This window comes from Pristiophorus japonicus, chromosome 18 (assembly GCF_044704955.1).
Source record: "Pristiophorus japonicus isolate sPriJap1 chromosome 18, sPriJap1.hap1, whole genome shotgun sequence".
Classification (NCBI taxonomy): domain Eukaryota; kingdom Metazoa; phylum Chordata; class Chondrichthyes; family Pristiophoridae; genus Pristiophorus; species Pristiophorus japonicus.
The window spans coordinates 111,325,553-111,347,469 of record NC_091994.1 but is presented as its reverse complement, the minus strand read 5'-3'; the positions used below and the strand labels follow the sequence as shown (position 1 = coordinate 111,347,469).

The following is a 21,917-nucleotide window of genomic DNA, read 5'->3' as shown; positions in this document are numbered from 1 at the left end:
GCGCCATCATTTAAAATGGCCGCTCCCTCAGGGGCGCCGCCACCCGCCCACTCTCCAAACTTCCCCCCTCGCCCGAATACACCCTGACAGTGGGTGGGTGGATCTTAAACACTTTAAACCCCATCCCCATCCCCATCCTCCAATCCCGCGAATCCCACAACATCGAGCCTACCTCAGGCTTCCCACCACACCACCCCACCCATCAGCGACGACGCCCGGGGTCTTTGATCCACGACGACGCCCGGCGCGTCCGACCAGGCGACCGGGCCTTCACTCCGCCTCCAGCGGAGGGCCTTCGTGTTATGTGGACACAGCTCGCCCATCAAGACGCATACTGAATGATGAGGGAAACCCCTCGAGGTGAAGGGGCGAGAGGAACACTCCCGGTCAAAATGGCATTAGCTACAAAAAAACTTTAGTTCCCATTGAAATTCAGACCAATATTTTCGAGAACAAAAACGTTTTTTTTCCCCCCCAGATGGGGAGTGGGGTAATGGACCCCTTTCTCCTCCTTCCTTGCACTGTAATGTGTTAGATTACCACATCCCTTTTAATAGCTGAGGCCAAGGTGATCTCTGGCAGAGTTAGGCTGTCTTAGTGTTCTTCAACTTCAATAGTCTTCTTCCGTATGGTAGCAGCAAAGCAAATCAAACGTCAATATCCCAGTCGGATATCCAGGCCAAAGCTCCCGGTGTAACAGCGTGGATATCCCGCAGGCTGCCTGTGAATTCCCTCTGAGGGCAGTGCTCGATAATGTGCTCCAGGGTCTGATTAGGAGCTCCACAGTCGCAGGACGGGGAGGCTTTAATCTTCCACTTATGGAGAAGGTGGCAGCATCGACCGTGACCGGTTCTGAGGAGGTTGATGGTTGTTCACTGTTTGTGAGGAAGGTTTAATCCTTCAGGTTGTACTGTGGGGTCTTCTATAAGGAATCCATTCCGTATGTCGCAGTTCATCCAAGCATTTCGCCGTCGGTCATCGACGCTGAGGGGAGATCGCTGAAGGGCTTCGGCGACGGTCCAAAATGGCCTTCTAGATTTGAGAATGGTTGGTGGTCGGTTGTTTCCTTCAATAGTGCAATGTGAACGCGCGTAGAACGTTTTCAGTATATTGTAGGAGACTTGCATGTGTGGCCGTAAGCAAGCAGTTCAAGAGGAAGTTAAAGGAAACACTGGGTCACACCATCATAGCTGGATCAGACTGACTTGGAACCTCTTCTTTTTCCAGAGTGTGTGATCAGGACTGTTTTTCTTACTAGTTTATCGCTGCTGATCTATGACATCCTCCCTTTTGGGCCTCAACTATTTACAGTCCATAGCAATGGCTTAGATGAGGGGACCAAATGTAATGTATCCGTGTATAATGTAAGGTGGGCAAGTATGTGGCAGATGGAATATAATGAGCAGAAATGTGAAGTATTCCACTTTGGTAGGAACAATAGAAATATTTTTAAAATATAAGAACATAAGACATAGGAGCTGGAGTAGGCCATGGTAGAAGATCAGCCGTGATCTTGTTGAACGGTGGAGCAGGCTCGAAGAGTCAAATGGCCTATTCCTGATCCTATTTATTGTGTTCTTTCGCTGGTGAGGGACAAACATGAGCTCAGATTGCTCAGTTGCTTCCGGTGCCAATACCAGTGTCTCAGCTAATAAGCGGTGTGCTTGCTGTAGGTCAAGAACAGTGAGGGACGACACTGGAAGCCACAGAGATACACCAACACACACAAACACTCACACGCACACCAAATTGGCCCATCCCAGCTGAATTTTTGGTTATGACTAGATAATTAGGTACTTAAAATAGTCGCTAGGTCATGTGTTTTTATGAATCGTGCAGTTAATCTACTACTTAACACAGCATCCCAAACACCCAGAGGGTGGTGGGGGTCTGGAACTCACTGCCTGAAAGGGTGGTAGAGGCAGAAGCCCTCACCAGCTTTAAAAAGTACTTGGATGTGCACCTGAAGTGCCGTAACCTGCAGGGCTACGGACCGAGAGCTGGAAAGTAGGATTAGGCTGGGTAGCTCTATGAGGGCTGGAGCGGACACGTTGGGCTGAAATGGCCTCCTTCTGTGCCGTAAATTTCTATGATTCTATGAAAATATGAACAATCTTGGGTTTGAGCTCATCTTCAGAAGTCTAACCCATCAAACTATCAGTCTGATTGTGGTAGGAAATGAGCAATTTCAGCTTTGAAAGAAGAAATACCTTGTGAGAGAGTGTTCTTCCTACAAAATAAATTTCCTAAAAAAATGTTAAACCCTAATTTGCAAAAGGATTATAAATGGAACTGAGTTAAATCGGTTTATATTCCCGACGAGGGTGTGACAGAATCATAACCTGGTATCTCACATGGAAATTCACCGAAGACACCGTGCAGTTCCATGAAAATCACAGAAGTGCGCAGCCCAGAAGGAGATCATTTGGCCGAGCACAGGAACAGGAGGGGGCCATTTAGACCCTCGAGCCTGCCCCCTATTCAATGAGATCATGGCTGATCGTGTCTGAGATTATGACACATCGCCACTATTTAGAGAATCTGGCTGTCCAGATTTTTGGCTGCAATCTCTACCATTGTAGGCTGAGTGTTTCTGAGATCAGAGATGTGGACGGAATGAGAGTTATGTTGAATGGATTCCCCCAGTCCACTGCTTGTGTTCTATTGCCCATCACCACTGATCCTACAGACTGTGGCGCAGTCATGTTAGAATTCAGTTTGGATTTAAGATTGTAGGTTGTTGGAGGTCAATCATCTGCTGCCCTTGTTCTTCTAGGTGGATAGAGGTCGTGGGTTTGGGAGATGTTGCCGAAGAAGCCTTGGCAAGTTGCTGCAGTGCATCTTGTAGATGGTCCGCAAGATCCTACAAATCCCCTGGGAGGACAGATGCGACAACATTAGTGTCCTCGACCAGGCCAACATCCCCAGCATTGAAGCACTGACCACACTTGATCAGCTCTGCTGGGCAGGCCACATCGTTCGCATGCCAGACACGAGACTCCCAAAGCAAGCGCTCTACTCGGAACTTCTTCACGGCAAACGAGCCAAAAATGGGCAGAGGAAATGTTACAAGGACACCCTCAAAGCCTCCCTGAAAAAGTGCAACATCCCCACTGACACCTGGGACTCCTTGGCCAAAGACCGCCCGGGAGGGTGCTAAGCACCTAGAGTCTCATCGCCACGAGAATGCAGAAAACAAGCGGAAGGAGCATGCGGCAAACCAGTCTCACCCACCCTTTCCCTCAACGACGATCTATCCCACCTGTGACGGGGACTGTGGCTCTCGTATTGGACTGTTCAGCCACCTAAGGATTCATTTTAAGAGTGGAAGCAAGTCTTCCTCGATTCCGAGGGACTACCTATGATGAGGGTACAGCCACAGAATATCCAGCCTCTGACCTGGTCTTACTGCCACACTATTTATGCGGTTGTGATATCAGTGAAATTAAAAAACATGCCGGGAGAGAATTGGTCTGGTTGCTATGTGAAGCAATGTCGTAAATGCATTTAAAAATAACTTATTTATGATGTTTTTTTTAAATTCGTTCCAGGGATGTAGGCTTCACTGGCAAGGCCGGCATTTATTGCCATCCCTAATTGCCCTTGAGAAGGTGGTGGTGAGCCGCCGCCTTAACATAAAAACATAAGAAATAGGAGCAGGGGTAGGCCATACGGCCCCTCAAGCCTGCTCCGCCATTCAATAAGATCTTGGCCTCAACTCCACTTCCCCGCCCAATCCCCATAACCCTTGACTCCCTTCTTGAACTGCTGCAGTCCATGAGCTGAAGGTACTCCCACAGTGCTGTTAGGGAGTTCCAGGATTTTGACCCAGCAACGAAGAAAGAATGGCGATATATTTCCAAGTCAGGATGGCGTGTAACTTGGAGGGGAACTTGCAGGTGATGGTGTTCTCATGTGCCTGCAGCCCTTGTCCTTCTCGATGGTAGAAGTTTTGTGCTTGGGTGGTGTTGCTAAAGAAGCCTTGGCGAGTTGTTGCAGTGCATCATGTAGATGGCACACACTGCAGCCGCAGAATACCCAGCCTCTGACCCGCTCTTGTTGCCACAGTATTTATGTGGCTGGTCCAGTTAAGTTCCTGGTCAGTGGTGACCCCAGGATGTTGATGGTGCAGGATTCGGCGATGGTACTCCGGTTAATGTCAAGAGACGATGGTTAGACTCTTGCTTGTTGGAGATGGTCATTGCCTGACACTTGTGTAGTGCGAATGTTATTTGCCACTTATCAGCCCACGCCTGAACATCGTCCAGGTCTTGCTACATACAGGCATGGACTGCTTCATTATCTGAGAAGTTGCAAATGGCACTGAACACTGTGCAATCATCAGCGAACATCCCCATTTCTGACCTTATGGAGGGAAGGTCATTGATGAAGCAGTTGAAGATGGTTGGGCCTAGGACACAGGTCTGAGGAACTCCTGCAGCGATGTCCTGGGGCTGTGATGGTTGACCTCCAACCACCACAACCATCTTCCTTTGTGCTAGGTATGACTCCAGCCAGTGGAGAGCTTTCCCCCATGATTCCCATTGACTTCAATTTTACTGGGGCTCCGAGTAAAACACGTAACACCCAGATTGTTGTCCCCTGACTGTGGGCTGGAGGGTTTGGGCACAGGATTGTATCCACCATTGGATCTTGAAGGGACGGGTGGAAAATCAGAGGGCCAGCCTGATCTTACTCACCTCCTGAGTGTCCTCTCACCCACGGTGTGAAGATGAAGCAGACAAATCATTTAGAGCAGAATAAGCAGCCCCTACCCTCCACTCCATGTAATCCTAAAGTACACATATGCTAGATTTCATCGGAGTATCTTAAGCTGTAAATTACTATTCAATATCTATATATTTTTTGCCAAGAATAGCCAGCTAATGTTCTCACAGTCTATCTGCTTTGTGCTGAAGATTTTCTTTTTCACTTTCCAGCAAAATGCAGTAATTTAATCTAATAACAGTATTTTTCAAATCTTTTCATTGCAGGTAAAAGGACACCAACGACTTTGCTGGAGAATGCACATTCTAATATTTCAGTATCAATTCCTGTTCAGTCAATTTCCTGAAAAGTGAGTAAAATTGATGGTAAGGAGGTTATACAAACACATAAAGAGAAGGCACAGACTCTTTGACGAGCATTTATGTACAGTATGTGTAAAAAGCTCCCTTGCAGCGGATACAGTACCAGGTAGCAAATTTACTCATGAAAGTTGGTATTTGTAAAATGCAGACAGGTGGAACAACAGAGATGCTGCTTCTCAGCGATTACTCAGCTTTTCTATTCAACAGTGTCAAAGGCTAATAAATATTTCAAACTAACGTGTATCAATGCGGCTTCTGTCCTATTTGACGTCTGTTCGCTCAGCTTTCAGACGAGGACAGGTGCAGAGGATGAAAAGGGATTTTATTTCTAACCAGCTTTTCGTGACACTGAGAAAATCTTAGTCCATAAAACCGCAATCCCTAAATTTTTTGACAATAATCAATTTTAACGAAGGCACTGCAAGCGGCGTAGCAATAATCTTTTTATATAAACCAAGGTTGGGCAAAGCAGCCTGGGACCCTTCATGGTATATTCTCCCGCTGATACAAAACAAATATGATAAAATTATATCCTGGCGTTATTTAATTAAAAAGTGTGAACAAGAAAGCAGAAACAAGTTCTGGTCCCAGCAACACACACAAACTCTCACACATGCAAACACAATCTCTCTCCCAGGATCACTTTAAGGTCCCTTTGTGCAGATGACCCGTATTTTTCTATATTTCTTTTTTCATATTGTTGCAAAGACAGCGCACAGATTAACTGCCATTCTAATGCTACTATAATGTAATACCGTACAAAGCTTATTAATCAAGAAGAAATAGCTTTGCTGAATCAACAGTATGCATTTAATACACTCAATGTCATTGGGAAGGGTTGAGTTGATGTCAAAATGTAAAGAACTGTTTAAGAAGGCAGTGCTGAATCCACTTGTTTAAAGATTCTGCTGAAATAAAGGATTTGACCTGGGAAGCTGCTCATTGAAAGATTTCTCGTGCTTTCTAAGTTTAATCCATGTTGCAAACTGCACTTCTGCCCCTTGGTGTGTGTTTGATAGAGGACAGGTTGATTTATCAATTCATCTTCTTGTGACACTCTTGTGGAATTCTGCTGACTGTCTTCCAAATTCGGTTTTATTATTTGACGTATCTTTTTGAAACTTACAGTAATAGAGCACACGAGAATGGAAAAAAATATTCATTGGCTAGTAGCCGCTACACACTTTACAACAGTACACTCGTACTTACATGGAATGCTTGAGATAAGGGGGAATTTTGCGATGTGAAATTTCCTGATATGCAAAGAATCTGTGGGGGAGAAATTCAGCTGCTTAGCGCTGCCCGTTAGTGCCTGCAGGGGGCAGTAACGGGGCGCTAAAGGGTTAGTGACCAAGCACGGCAAATTCAGCGACCCCCGTGAACTTCCCCGCCGATTTAGCGCTGGCGCTAACACTTACCGCCTGGGCCTCTAGCGCCTAGCAGATCATGACGCCATAAAGTGCGCAGCATCCTGTTACCGCCCCAGATGTGAAATCGCCTCCCGCCCCCTGCTGTATCGCCGGGTATGAACCATGGCAGGAAGAGGAGGCGTGTTATCTCGGCTGGCCGCTTGGTGAGTGCTAATTAAAGGGAACGGTTTTCAGGTAGGCTGAACTTTATTCTTTGCACCAGTTTGGTGCCAGCTGAAAGTTTTTGATGTTTCATTGCTGCACGATGTCCAAACCCTCTGCTCTCTGAGAGCGCTTGGGGCTGTAATGGCAGTCACGCAGGTCGCCTTGCTACGCAGAAATGCTGAGAAGTTGTGCACCCATTGGCCCTTCCCTTTAAGCGAGGGAAGCAGCCTTTGATGCCGTTACCAATGCACTCCACATTGCTCAGCGCTCTGCCGCTACCGCCCGCTCTCGAACTTTCGCGCCCTGAGAGAACTGGTTAGCGCTTGATTTAGTGCTCCACTTCCCTCTTGGAGCGCTGAGGCTGAATTTCCAGGGAGCAGAAAATCATTATCGTCTGGCACTATATCGAGATTTCAAAGGTTATTGCCCCAATCGGGGAGCGATGGAATTTCTAGCCCGGTATCTCCAAGCTTTGCAATAAGACAAGAGCCTGCAAAGAAACATATAATGACATCAGTAACACAAAGTAATATGGGATGGATAGTGCCATGCGTTACAAGATCAAGCAGATGAGGAAGGCCTTTTGGCCCAACCCATCTCATCCATGCAGAGAGAATCTACTATTTTCCCATCACAGCAACCCAATCTTCAATGACATCTGCCTCACCAACCTACCCTGATGCCCATTCACGCTTTATGTGCGAAGAAGAATTTCCTCACATCAAACTCGGGGCCGAAATTCATCACCTCACCACCCATTCCCGCCGACATTCCTCCTGCAGATCCGCCCAGTGCCACATTCGGGGTGGCCTGGAGCGGGCGGGAGGGGAGAGCCGTCGGGAACCGCCCGCTGATGTCAGCGGACGGCCGAGTGGTGCATCTGAGCTCCCGCCCGCCGAGCTCCCAGATTTCTGCGGGCGAGAGTCGGCGGCAGTTGGGCGGGTGGAGGCCTTGATGAAAATCGGCCCCCTAAAGTTTGACTTTCCCCAATGTGAACCGTATCAGTCACTAAAAAAACCAAAGAGCCCAAATTTTTCAAGTCTTTTCTTGTAACTCTGACACACAATTCCCCTTCATGATAAGTTTTTAAAAATGTATTCATTTATAGGATGTGGACGTGGCTGGTAAAGCCAGCATTTATTGCCTATCCCTAATTGCCCTCGAGAAGGTGGTGGTAAGCTGCCTTCTTGAACTGCTGCAGTCCGTGTGGTGAAGGTGATCCCACAGTGCTGACTTTCTCAGTGGTTCGGTACAACTGACCATTTTCAGAGTCAACCACATTGCTGTGGATCTGGAGTCCGATATAGGCCAGACCGGGTAAGGGCAGTAGATTTCCTTCTCTAAAGGACATCAGCGAACCAGATGGGTTTTTACAACACGGTTGTTTCATGGTCACCATTACTGATGCTAGCTTTTTATTCCAGATTTATTTATTAACTGAATTTAAATTCCCCAGCTGCCGTGATGGGATTTGAACTCGTGTCTCTGGATCATTAGTCCAGGCCTCTGGATCACTGGTCCAGTAACGTTACGTTACCGTTCCCCTCGAATGTATGAGTTAAGCTAGTGCTTTCTTTGGAACTGAGGTGAGATGCTTCCCCAAGGGAGAAAAGGGAAATCAGATCTCTTAGAGAACTTATATTGCGAGATAGGAACGCTGGTCTTAACCATATTTACAGTGCACTGAATGTGATTTGATTTGGGCTATGATTTCTTAGATAGAAGAAAAAAAGACTTGGATTTCTATAGCGCTTATCACAATCACCGGATGTCTCAAGGCGCTTTACAGCCAATGAAGTACTTTTGAAGTATAGTCACTGTTGTAATGTGGGAAATGTGGCAGCCAAGTTGCGCACAGCAAGCTCCCACAAACAGCAATGTGATAATGACCAGATAATCCACTTTTGTTATGTTGATTGAGGGATAAATATTGGGCAGTACACCGGGGATAACTCCCCTGCTCTTCTTCAAAATAGTGCCATGGGATCGTTTATGTTCACCTGAGAGAGCAGACGGGGCCTTGGTTTAACGTCTCATCCAAAAGACGGCACCTCCAACAGTGTGGCGCTCCCTCAGCACTGCACTGGGAGTGTCAGCCTAGATTTTTGTGCTCAGGTCTCTGGAGCGGGACTTGAACCCACAGCCTTCTGACTCCGAGGTGAGGGTGCTGCCCACTGAGTCACGGCTGACACACCTTAAATCCTTAAGGAGGATTTTCTGTGAAGGAAAGTACTTGTGTGGAAGGACGGAGACTGATTTCCGCAGCTTCCACTGCCCACCTGAGCTGAAAAATACTAGTTTGATTTGATTAAAACATTCTAAGAAGAAACGTATGGGTTGAGCTGAAAGACACCAGTCTCATTAATGTTAATAGCTCCTTGAAATCACTGCTTTGTGACTGTAAAATACCTAATCCCCATTGGAAAGAGATATTAACTACTTTATCCACGAAACAGTCCATAACGTGGGAAACTACTAATGAAAAATCTTGTAATATTACAGAGCCTCTCACGTGAGGGAGCTTTCTCTCTCGTCACCTCTGGTATCCGTTATTCTGTGTCAGCTGCAGCAACCAGGCAACCACACTGAGGGCTCAATGGTCTGAGAATGAAGTTGGTTTTAAATATATATATTTAATGTGAAGTAAATACAGAGAAAGGGGGACACAAAGGCTGCAATTCAATGTGTAAAACCATTTGAACTGCATTGAGATTGGAGCGTTGTAGTTCGACGCCAACTGACTGCTATTCTTGACTCATGTTGAGTCAAGTGCAGTCTGGCACTTTTGTAATTTAGTTGCTAAAAATATTATTCTTGGATTGCCTTAATGGCTGTTGGATGTAGTGTATCTGATATTCAGTGCTTGATTATTAGTGTTTGGTGGGCCCAATGGCGCAGTGTGTTCGTGGTCCAATGTGCATGGGACACAATTTCTGGGCAACACAAGTTCCCTGCCCGCTAAGTGAGTCACCTCAGCCCGGGCTTTGGAGTTACTCAGCTGAGGTGAACACTCCGCCTAAGAGAGGAAAGGGAAAGTCGAGCTCTTAGGTAACTTTCAGGGGGAGAAATTGGCCTGGTTTACATCTCCCATTAGTGCCTGCAGGGGATGGTAACGGGGCGCTAAAGGGTTACCGAGCAGACACGGCAAAATCACCAACACCCACGGACTTCCATGGTGTGTTTGCATGGCGCTAAAACTTACGCTTTTTGCCCCGGTGATCGTGACGCTATCCGGTGTGCAGCGCCCTGTTACCGCCCCGGATGCAGTATTCGCCCCTGCAGCGTCGCCGGGCGTCAACAACAGCAGCTGCAGGAGGCGGTGTCACCTCGGCTGGCCGCTTGGGGAGCGATATTTAAAGGCAGTGGTGGCCAGGTAGGGCAACATTTATTTAACTCCCCATTCTGGTGCCTCCTGATTCCTTTTGCCCCCCCCCCGCGATTCCTCAGCCCTGCTCTCTCTCAGAGCGCTCGGGGCTGCTATGCATGTAGCGCAGGTCCCGTGGCCCAACAGACACAGCCTGAAGATTCATTGAACCCATCATTGGCCCTCTCTTTAAGCGAGGGAAGGAGCCTGTGAAGACAGCAGCGCTGCACAGAACATCGCTCAGTGCTCTGCCGCTACCGCCTCTCTCACACACTTTAGCGCTCTAAGGAAAGTGATTAGCGCTTGATTTAACACTCCACTTCCCTCTTGGAGCACTAAAGCGGAGGTTCCTGGCAGCAGCAAATCTTTCTCACCCACCGATATTTTTTGCGCTCCCTGAAAAATTATCGCCCCTCTCTAGCCCTTAACGCTCTCACAACACTTCACACTCACCGACGGGAGATAGAAACATAGAAACATAGAAAATAGGTGCAGGAGTAGGCCATTCGGCCCTTCTAGCCTGCACCGCCATTCAATGAGTTCATGGCTGAACATGTAACTTCAGTACCCCATTCCTGCTTTCTCACCATACCCCTTGATTCCCTGAGTAGTAAGGACTATAGAAACATAGATGTTTTGAATGTGTACAGAGCTATGACAGCAGACAAAACTTGTACGAAGAAAATGCAAAGCAGTGATCTCAAGAGGGTCCCAGGCCCCAGACTGATCTCGGATACTGCAACGTTGGAGCGGGTCCTACAATTAATCCTAGACGCCCCCCTTGGTTAAGGCAGGGAAAGATCAGCCAGGGTTCCTGCTCTTGATTGCTATTCAACGACTCCTGCTGGAAGATGTGTATAAATGAATGTTGGATGAAGATAGATCAAGCTGAGCTGCCAAATGCAGTGTCTGGGCTCACACATGAGGAATGGACCGTTACACTACGTTGCTGGCAAAACCCGGGCTATTCAGAGAAGGAGGTGGAGAATTATAAACCAAATCACATTAGATGTTTAGTCCAAGTAAAAGCAGCTTTATCCCATAAAGAATAACATTTTATTTCAAAATGCTACATTAAAATAGTGCAGTCACCAAAACTGAAATTCTCACAAGTGCTACTCACAGTCCATAGCACAGAATTCATCTGTCGATAGTCCACTTGATACTTCAAAGCATTATGACATGGGGGAAGATTCCCTCTGTATATCAGAATCATAAACTTGTGCTTTATAAACAGATTTATGGCCTCGCTGCCCAGGGGAATACACTAACTTCACCGCTCATTCCATCCTAGATATACTTCAGCTACACACCCCACTTGATATCAGAGGATTTCCGATCAAACTATAACTCCAGAACTGTTAATGTTTGTCTTTAACTTTTTCACGCAACCATACAAAAGTGCACAAAAATCAGATACAGAAATTCACTTACAGCAACTAGACAACTTCGAGAGAGTGGTGGGGCTCTGGAACTCACTGCCTGAAAGGGTGGTAGAGGCAGAAACCCTCACTGTCTTTAACAAGTACCTGGATGTGCACCTGAAGTGCCGCAACCTACAGGGCTACGGACTAAGAGCTAGAAAGTGGGATTAGGCTGCGTAGCTGTTTGTCGGCCGGCGCGGACACAGTGGGCCAAATGGCCTCTTTCCGTGCTGTAAATTTCTATGATTCTGACAACAGATTATTTTGTATCATTTATTTGCAGTGTAGAAACAAATATTAAAATTGGTGCCTTGCATGAACCTGCTAACTGCCGAGATCACCAGAAAATCTTTGTCAACAGATTTCTTCAGATTCTTTGTTCTCAGTTCACAAACCTCTCACAGTGCAAGTGCTGAGGAATTTCTATCCCCTCCATCCTCTCCAATGTGGCAATGAAAATTTTTCCTTTTCAATTCTTTAGAGACAGCTTCTTCGTGTCTCTCCTCAGTCCAACCAACAACAACTTGTATTTATATAGCATCTTTAACGTAGTGAAACGTCGCAAGATGCTTCACAGGAGTGTTATGAGATTTTAAAAATCAACACCGAGCCACATAAGGAGAAATTAGGGCAGGTGACCAAAAGCTTGGTCAAAGAGGTAGGTTTTAAGGAGCATCTTGAAGGAGGAAAGAGAGGCGGAGGGGTTTAGGGAGGAAGTTCCAGAGCTTGGGGCCCAGGCAACAGAAGGCACGGCCACCAATGGTTAAGCGATTATAATCAGGGATGCTCAGGAGGGCAGAATTAGAGGAGTGCAGACATCTTAAGGGGGTTGTCAGGCTGGAGGAGATTACAGAGATAGGGAGGGGCGAGGCCATGGAGGGATTTGAAAATAAGGATGAGAATTTTGAAATCGAGGTGTTGCTTAACAGAAAGCCAACAGCCATCATCTCCTACATTTGATGGATTCATCCTTGCTACTTCTTTATCTATTGACATTCTCGGCTTCACTACTTCCTCTGATTGCAAACAGAACTCTCACAACTCATTCATTGCTAAAGCTGCTTCTAGGGAGCTTGGTTTCCTCTTTTAGGCTAAACATTTTTTCCCTTCAAGAACACGCAGCTCTCTACATAGCTCAAGTCCAATCAAGCCCCAAATACTGCTCCCATATATGGAGAGACGCGTGACGCATCTCTCTCACTTTGCTGGACAGACACAGCAAAGGCTTGTGGTTTTATAGGTGATCATTTTCACCTCTAACTTGTTTGCTCACTCATTCTCTCTTTCCCCTTCCACCCACTACAATCTTTCCTGTCTCTTATAAATACCTCCATGACGATTCCTCTTCTTGGTCTCACTTCTCTTGTTCGTCCTAAACTTCAGTATGTGCTCCAGGAACTTGAGCACACAAATCCAGGCTGACACTCCCAGTGCAGTGCTGAGGGAGTGTTGCACTGTCGGAGGTGCCGTCTTTCAGATCAGAGGTTAAACCAAGGCCCCCGTCTGCTCTCTCAGGTGGACGTAAAAGATCCTATGACACTATATAGAAGAAGAGCAGGGGAGATATCCCTGATATCCTGGGCCAATATTTATATCTCAATCAGCATCACTAAAATAGATTATCTGGCCATTATCACATTGCTGTTTGTGGGAGCTTGCTGTGCGCTAATTGACTGCCATGTTTCTTACATTACAACAGTGATTACACTCCAAAAGTACTTCATTGGCTGTAAAGCGCTTTGAGAGGTCCGGTGGTCGTGAAAGGTGCTATATAAATGTAAGTCTTTCTTTCTTTCTTTAGTTGAATGGTTAATCAGGTCCGCAGGAACTGATCCGTTACTGACCGTTTCCCATCTAGCGGGGACAGTTACAATCCAGGACCTCAAAACTGTGCAACTCTGCAGTTTATTGCTTTCTACAATCAAGAAGCCAGTAACGCACAAACATGGCATCATTTATCTTATCTTCTCTCCTACTCTTTGCAGCCTTGGTCAGATCCTGTACGTCAGGCCTTGGCTCATCATCGAGCTTTCTCAAGAGAAAAGACATCACCGAGCACTAGTGACTGGGGGAAGAATTTATTATTGCTAATTTGTAAACCAAAAGGATTTTCTTTATTTTTATGACAATCCTATGCTCTGCACCTGAAATAAGAATTAAGCAACATTTCTAACTTTTCATGCGCTTTAGTCAGAGGCCAGCACAGTGAACAGTTATCAGACACTGATTCTCCAATGCCGTTGTCCGGTGCTATCAGGTACATGGACAACAACCGCTTGGAAATGCAATATTATTGTAAAGATAAAACTATAATCATGAATTAGTGCCAACACCAAAATTGGATAAGTGTTTCTGGGATGAGAGGGCTATCCTATGAAAGATTGAGTAGAATGGGCCGACATTCTCTGGAGTTTAGAAGAATGAGTGGTGATCTGTCTATGATGATGATGATAAAATTCTTGGAGGGCTTGACAGGGTAGATGCAGGGAGGATGTTTCCTCTGGCTGGGGAGTCTAGAACCAGGGGTCACAGTCTCAGAATAAGGGGTCGGCCATTAAGGACTGAGATGAGGAAATATTTCTTCACTCAGAGGGTGGTGAATCTTTGGAATTCTCTACCACAGAGGGCTGTGGAGGCTCAGTCGTTGAGTATATTCAAGACAGAGATCAATAGATTTTTGGATATTAAGGGAATCCAGGGATATGGGGATATGGGGATAGTGCAGGAAAGTGGAGTTGATGTAGAAGATCAGCCATGATCTCATTGAATGGCGGAGCAGGCTCGAGGGACCGAATGGCCTACTCCTGCTCCTAATTCTTATGTTCTGTGCATTAAAAAGGTGTTAGGAAATTCTAGCCCTATGTATCTCTGTTTTAATGGGACAGAATCACTTACACAGCAGGACTGATTACCAAAACTCTCATTTGTTTTCATTTCTAAGGTCAGTATTAAGGCTATGGTTAGGTCAGCAGAGTGTTACATTTAATGTTTTTAAGTTTAAGGATTAGTTTTACTGTTACAGTTACTATAACTGTTAGGGTTCCCTATGATCTCTCTAACAGGTTCCAAGGTGTTCTATGCTAAATATGACATTTTTGTGCAAAAGCACTGCAATAGAAAGTGTAATGAAACCACTTGATCTGAAGCTATACTACAGATGGGCAGACGTGCAAATGAAAACTTACATCTGTCACGTTGCCATGAGTACGTGCAAATATGAAACTGTATTCATCTATATCAAAAATCTTTGATAGTTGACACATGTAGCTGATAAAAATTCGAATGACATTTGAACAGTAATATAAAAAAGTTATTAACAGATACAAACAAATTCTGCTTTCTTTTAATTTACTTGAAAGTCTTCAAGGTCATAATGCACAAGGTTATCTCACATAACTTTTAGGCTGCTTTGATGCTAAATGCATTGGCATCTACATTCCCCACTTTTGAAGTGCTTCTTTTTATAGCCCTTAAAAGATGTCAAATATTGCCTGTTTGCAACCTTTTAAAGACACAGTTCTCATTATCCAGAGACCATTTTTGGGCACATGGGGTGGCTTAAAAGGCGAGTTTCCTTAATCTTTCCAAACCTCCTGCCTTGGGTGTTAGTAAACTGTGATGTGTACTCTGCCAGCACTGGATTGTGTTGGGATGGAATACCCGTCCCTGACCTGTTCAGGGGCTGTGGGCTGGTGTGTGGTGACTGACGCTGAGCTTCAGTGGAACGTCAAGGAGCAAGGACATTTTTTTTTCTTGTTAAAAAATTAAATGCAAGATTAGGAAAAATTAACAGCGACCTGAAGGAGAGAATGGGAGGGAGGTGTTTCGGTGTAAAGGATAATTGTGGATCATCAATAGGCTCCAAGGAGAATAAAAGAAAAGACTATTATTTTTACATTTTGGAGCAAGTGTAATATCCACTCAGGTTGTAGTGTGTCCGGCACTGAACTCATGAGAGCGATCTTTCAGTCTTATCATGCAGCTTATCAGTGTTTTATTTTTTGAGGTGCTGGCTCTTCATCTGTCATTGTGCAAAAAACTCGCCCTTTAATATTTATATTTATTCTGGTTTAATCATTTCTATTGCATGTTTAATATTCAGAACACTGTCAATCCTTGAGCCTTTTAATTCTCACTGGGTTTGAATTATTCAGAAAAAGATAGGTTTTGCAGCAGTGGTGGCTTCTGTCTCAACTGTAACCAAATAAATCCCTCAAATTAAGGGGGGGATCTTTTGCACTGCAAGTAAAATAAAGGAAAAAATGGTTTACTGATCAATAACTATAAACCTCCACCAGTTTATCCAAAGAGTTTTTCTTGAACGAACGGAGCAAATTATATCCCACAGGCTCTCATTTTTCAGATGTCAATCTATTTCATTAGATTACAACCCATTTTTTTAAAATCCAGTCAGTCTGAGCGGGATTGACCAGAAGTGCCAGTGGTGTCCTGTTACCTCCGGGAGCTGTCGTTAAGGTAGTGCATACTGGGTGGAAAAAATGGGGCACAGACTTACTCAGTGGATGGTGTTAAGCTAGCCGGGCAAGGATGAAAGTGTCTGTGGCCATTGTTGGTGCCAGCAATGGCTCAGTGGGTGGCACCCTCGCCTCGGAGTCAGAGGTTACATAAGAACATAAGAAATAGGAGCAGAAAAAGGCCATACGGCCCCTCGAGCCTGCTCCGCCATTTAATATCATGGCTGATCTGATCATGGACTTAGCTCCACTTCCCTATCCGCTCCCCATAACCCTTTACTCCCTTATCATTCAAAAATCTGTCTATTTCCACCTTGTATATATTCAGTGACCCAGCCTCCACAGCTCTCTGGGGCAGGGAATTCCTGGGGCAGTTGGGCCTCATTATTTTATTATAGGCGAGTCTTCTGACATTGAGTAGCAGCTCTTAGAGGCATCACAGCGCGGCTCCATACTGTCACTGCGCATACACTTTCCAGCAGAGATGGGACTGATTTCTCCCCTCTCTGGTCTGGGAATGTAAACTCACAGGTTTGTGGAGCTGTTGCCGGGCAGGTTGGAGGGCATCCTCGTAGGACTGCTCCTGGGCATGGCCAAGGGGGCCATTAGCCGGTCCAGGCAGCGGCCGGTCGAGGGGGTCATTCAGCCCGACTGCCTGCCTCTCTACGTTCGCGCCAGGGTGTCCCTGGAGATGGAGCACGCGGTGTCCACCGGCACGCTCGTGGCCTTCCACGAGAGGTGGGCACCGGAGGGACTAGAGTGCATCATTACAACAGGGAACAGAACTTTAATTTGGTGTGGCAAAGTTCCCTTTAATGTTTGTTAATTTGTGGGTTTTTGTGCTCTTGTAAAAAAGGAAGGGGCACTTGGTTTAATGTTATAATTAAAATAGTTGTAGAGTTGTTGCATATTAACTCCATCTACCCACCTTGATTCTGTAACTCTTAATACCCTTGCCTAGCAAAAATCTTATCAATCTCAGTTTTGAAAGCCAGTCACGTAATGTTCACAAGACTCAATAAAACCCCAGTCAGTTGGGTCTAGGTCATTCACGATGAGGTATGCAGTTGTGAGCTTAATGGGTGAACTGGTAATGTGTAGTGTGATTGTTAAACCTTTGTTAATAAACCAGCTAGTTCTTAATAGCAATGTGTTGCTATGAATTCTTAAGCAAAGAGCCCATGAAGCAAATACATTACACCGCGCCCCCCACCGCTTCCCAGGTTGGTTTCAAGTACATTTCTGAACAAATCAGGCCAAAATCAACCAAGAGTTCCCAGTGAGTTTTCCTAAAATTCCGGGAAACATAAGAACATAAGAATTAGGCCATTCGGCCCCTCGAGCCTGCTCCGCCATTCAATAAGATCATGGCTGATCTTCTACCTCAACTCCACTTTCATGCACTTTCTCCATGGGTTAGAACCTCCACTTTTTTTGCATGCTTAACACGCATTTTACCGCTGAAATGACGTATAACGCCCATATATCGCCCATTTTGGCACAAAATGGAAACTGACGCTCATTTTTCGGAAACTTATCGGCGAGCATTACTTTCCCCATGTGCTTAACGCCGGGAAATAATAATACCGCCCGCCCACTTTTTTTGGGCAGAATCATCAGAATGGGCGAAATCAACGCCCATAATATCGGCCAGCGTTAATTTCCACACTGATTTAACGCCGAGATTCAATATTAACGCCCACCCACTTTTTTTGTCGTAAAGAGCATATTTACCGAAACTAGCGGCCATGAGATCGCCCAGCGTCACTTTCACCACCTCGCACACATATCGGCCACAATATCGCTTGCCCAAAAAAACGCCAGAATAAATGGAACTATCCGGAATTAATCACAGCTTTATGGACGCCATGTTCTACATCACATGTCGCATCTTTTAAAAGGCTGTTGTGCTTCAACCTCGGGAGTTCGGATGTACTCGGGCGGTTGTTGGAGTTCATGAGAACATCTCTACAAACATCTTGACCATACTGTGACCAATTGGAATTGAATAGGTGTGTTCGTTGGGACATTCATTATTTGTGACCAATCGATGGAAAACAGAGAGCTACTGCAATGGGGCCTGTCCTTTCTCACCCTCTCTTGATGACCAATTACATGCAGCAGACTCGAGATCGCCAAAGGTACGCTCCACAGCATTATGTGCCCAATGTAAGAGGTGCCCGACTGATGAGGAGGACCAGACATTACACCCCCCGCAAGTACAAGGAGAAGCAGTCTTACCTCAACTTGCCCGACACCACCTGCCTTCGGAAACTGCGATTCCATAAAGAGGTTATTACTGAGGAATGCCAGCTCATAAGGGCAGATCTGCAGCCTGCCAGCACCATCAGTACTGCACTGTCTTGTTGAGGTCAAAGTCACCATGGCACTGTCGTTCTACGCGTCGGGTTCTTTTCAGGTCACAGCTGACGACATTAGCGGACTTTCTCAGCATGCCACACAAATCACTGAAGCCCTGTACGCACGTAGGAGGGACTTGATCAGCTTCCCTATGACCAGGGAGGCACAGAGTGAGAGGGCTCTAGGATTCTCCAGAATTGCAAACTTCCCCAAGGTGCAGAGAGCAATAGACTGTACGCACATCACGATGCGGGCAACTTTTCAGGATGCTGAGGTTTTCAGGAACCGCAAGGGATTCCACTCCCTGAATGTCCAAGACCAAGGAAACAAGTTATTTTGGGATCGCTATTCAACAACTAACGCCCAAGTAAATCCAAATCAAACATTAGTAAGGACGTGGAATCATTCACTGGTCAGTTAAAGATAACTGCAACGAGGATTATAACCTGCAACATGACAACAGAAAGGTGGATTGCTGCTAAGCATAAGACAGATCCATAACATTTTAACTATGTATGACGTAGAGTCTATAATGGATAGTTTGGTAAAAAAAAATGTAGAGAATCGAAAAACAGCAAATGGTTAAATGAATCTTCACATCCGTCTCCACAAATGAAACACAAGGGAATCTTTAACACATGGAGAAATCCTGGATGAGCAAATAGGGATAGATCGTGAACGTTCTCAGCTCCATCAGTCTAGTCATTTTGATATTCCAATAGGAACAGACATGGCCTAGGGAATCACAGACTACTTTGTCTTACTTTGGTACTGAAGGAAATGCTCAGGAGGATTTTATGGGATACTATCAATGGTCATCTAAAAAGCAGAGTTCCGAATGAATAAACAGCATGGTTTTAGAAGCAATGCCTCCCATAATCTGGAATTCTTGCAGGAAGTAACCAAATCAGAGAGAGAGGCTGATTCAGTGAATATCATTTATTTGGACTTTAAGAAGACACTGGATGAGGTTCACACGTGAGGCTTTTAAAGAAGATTAATGGCCATAGAAGTATTGGAAAATGAGCTAACTGGGTTGAAAGTTGGAATGGCAGTAGGAAGTAGAAGGTGATTAAAAAATGGAGAAGCCTCCGTCTGGATGTTAATTACTCACTGAGTTCAACCGAGGCCTGTATGGAATCCTTGCTGTTTTCAAAATTCAAAACAGATATGGAGGAAGGCACTTAGTATAATATTACATTTACTAGTGATACCAATCTTTGTGACCACATGACCAGATACAGGAGAGATTGAGAGCATTGAAATAAAAAGACTTGCATTTATATAGCACCTTTCACGACCACCGGACGTCTCAAAGCGCTTTACAGCCAATGAAGTACTTTGGAGTGTAATCGCTGTTGTAATGTGGGAAACACAGCAGCCAATTTGCGCACAGCAAGCTCCCACAAACAGCAATGTGATAATGACTAGATAATCTGTTTTTGTTAAGTTGATTGAGGGATAAATATTGGCCCCAGGGATAACTCCCCTGCTCTTCTTTGAAATAGTGCCATGGGATCTTTTACATCCACCTGAGAGAGCAGGCGGGGCCTCGGTTTAACGTCTCATCTGAAAGACGGCACCTCCGACAGTGCGGCACTCCCTCAGCATTGCACTGGAGTGTCAGCCTAGATTTTTGTGCTCAAGTCTCTGGAGTGGGACTTGAACCCACAACCTTCTGACTCAGAGGCGAGGGTGCTGCCCACTGAGCCACGGCTGACAGTCAGCATTGGGATGGATAAGGTGATGGAACACCATATAGAATTTTATGTAGGTAAATGCGGGATATCACAAGTTGGAACAGGAAAATTGCATTCACCGTGGACTGGGTGTCCCTCGGATAACCTGGAAAAAGAAAACAAAGTTTGGGTATAATTATTGACCATTTATTGAAATTATTTAGTCGTTATGAGTTATCGACAATCCTAGTTAAGTACCAAGACATGCCTCAATAATATTCAATCATATGTTTTAACAGCCTATTCAAACCCTTGTCTTTAACACTGGTATGAAAGAGGCCTGTTCTGGTAAACATTCTTTCAGACACTGGGACATTAATGGGAAGTTTACAGATTGGAATGGACACATTTGAAATGTCTCCAACTTTGGATGCCCCACTTTCAAAAAAAGAGATTAATGATTCGAGACGAGCAACAAGAATTTGGAGGAACATACAGGAGTTGTATTTAAAATGTTCCCAACTAGTAAAAATATCAAAGTTTTATCTTTGGTTAGTCATCTTAGCTGGAAGTTGGAAAGATGACAGTTGAAATTGCACATGACTATTTTGAAGAGTTAGCAGAATTAAATAAAGAAAGACTTGCTTTTATATAGCGCCTTTCACGACCACCGGACGTTTCGAAGCGCTTTACAGCCAATGAAGTACTTTGGAATGTAGTCACTGTTGTAATGTGGGAAACGTGCCAGTCAATTTGTACACAGCAAGCTCCAACACACAGTACTGTGATAATGATCAGATAATCTGTTTTTGTTACGTTGATTGAGGGATAAATATTGGCCCCAGGACACCGAGGATAACTCCCCTGCTCTTCTTCGAAATAGTGCCATGGGATCTTTTACATCCACCTGAGAGACCAAACGGGGCCTCGGTTTAACGTCTCATTTGAAAGACGGCAACTCCGACAGTGCAGCGCTCCCTCAGTACTGCCCCTCCGACAGTGCAGCACTCCCTCAGAACTGCTCCTCCGACAATGCAGCACTCCCTCAGTACTGCCCCTCCGACAATGCAGTATTCCTTCAGTACTGCCCCTCCGACAGTGCAGCACTCCCACAGTACTGCACTGGAGTATCAGCCTACATTTATGAATTAGGAACGTAGGCCATTTAGCCCCCCTGAGCATTTTCCGCAATTGCCTTTTCTCATTTTATACCTTCTTACGTTCTTACTTACCATTTGAATCACACAGTTCTGATAATCCTTTGTGATTATTAATGCTAAACTCCATATGATTAGTTTTGGACATTGAAACTTTCCTATTGAAAGGTAATGAGCACAGCCCCAGAAATCCTGTTTCTTGTTACTCGATGTATCATCGATGTTACTCGATGTATCATCGATGTTACTCGATGGGCCTAAAGGCAATTGCTTGGAGTGTAACATCGAATTAAATCCATGTGTCAGATACTTGAAGTAACGGTAATCTCACTTCCCAGTTATTACCGTATAGAATGCTGCAATTTGGGCAACGCGGGTATTTTAAGCAATGTTTATGTTACTTTGCAGGTTGCAAGATAGGTTTAGCAACAGTGGCAATTTTGTTTTTACCAACCATGAACAAAAAACACTCATTAAGCCAACCAGCAGGAAGCAGATCCAATTAACTTAAGTAATTCTGCATATTCCAATCTTTCAAACAGCGAATGACCTCATGGCTATAAGTCACAGTTGGAGAAGGTATTAATACCGTGCACGGACTAAAATAGTGTTCTATGTGATTGTGATGTACAATTTCACCTTGCGAAATTGACAAATGTACCAGTATTGCTTTCCAATCCTCGTATGATGGACCAAATTGCCATTTCACTTCAACAATATCAATGAATGAAGCAAGTGTATAGAATTGGGTCCCAAATCTGTTAAAATGTTCACTGTATCCGCATCCATGTTG

At 45.1% G+C, this 21,917-nt stretch overlaps 1 protein-coding gene across 2 annotated transcripts in view; it reads left to right on the top strand.

Moving 5' to 3' along the window:
* Window positions 1-32: 32 nt before the first annotated feature.
* The window catches only part of casz1 (castor zinc finger 1), a 520,923-nt gene continuing 499,038 nt past the window's right edge, over window positions 33-21,917 (top strand). For both annotated transcript variants that reach the window (XM_070860582.1, XM_070860578.1), the window contains exons 1-2: window positions 33-1,047; window positions 4,995-5,077. The gene's annotated coding sequence lies outside the window, so the exon portion shown is untranslated. The remainder of the gene's footprint in view (window positions 1,048-4,994; window positions 5,078-21,917) is intronic.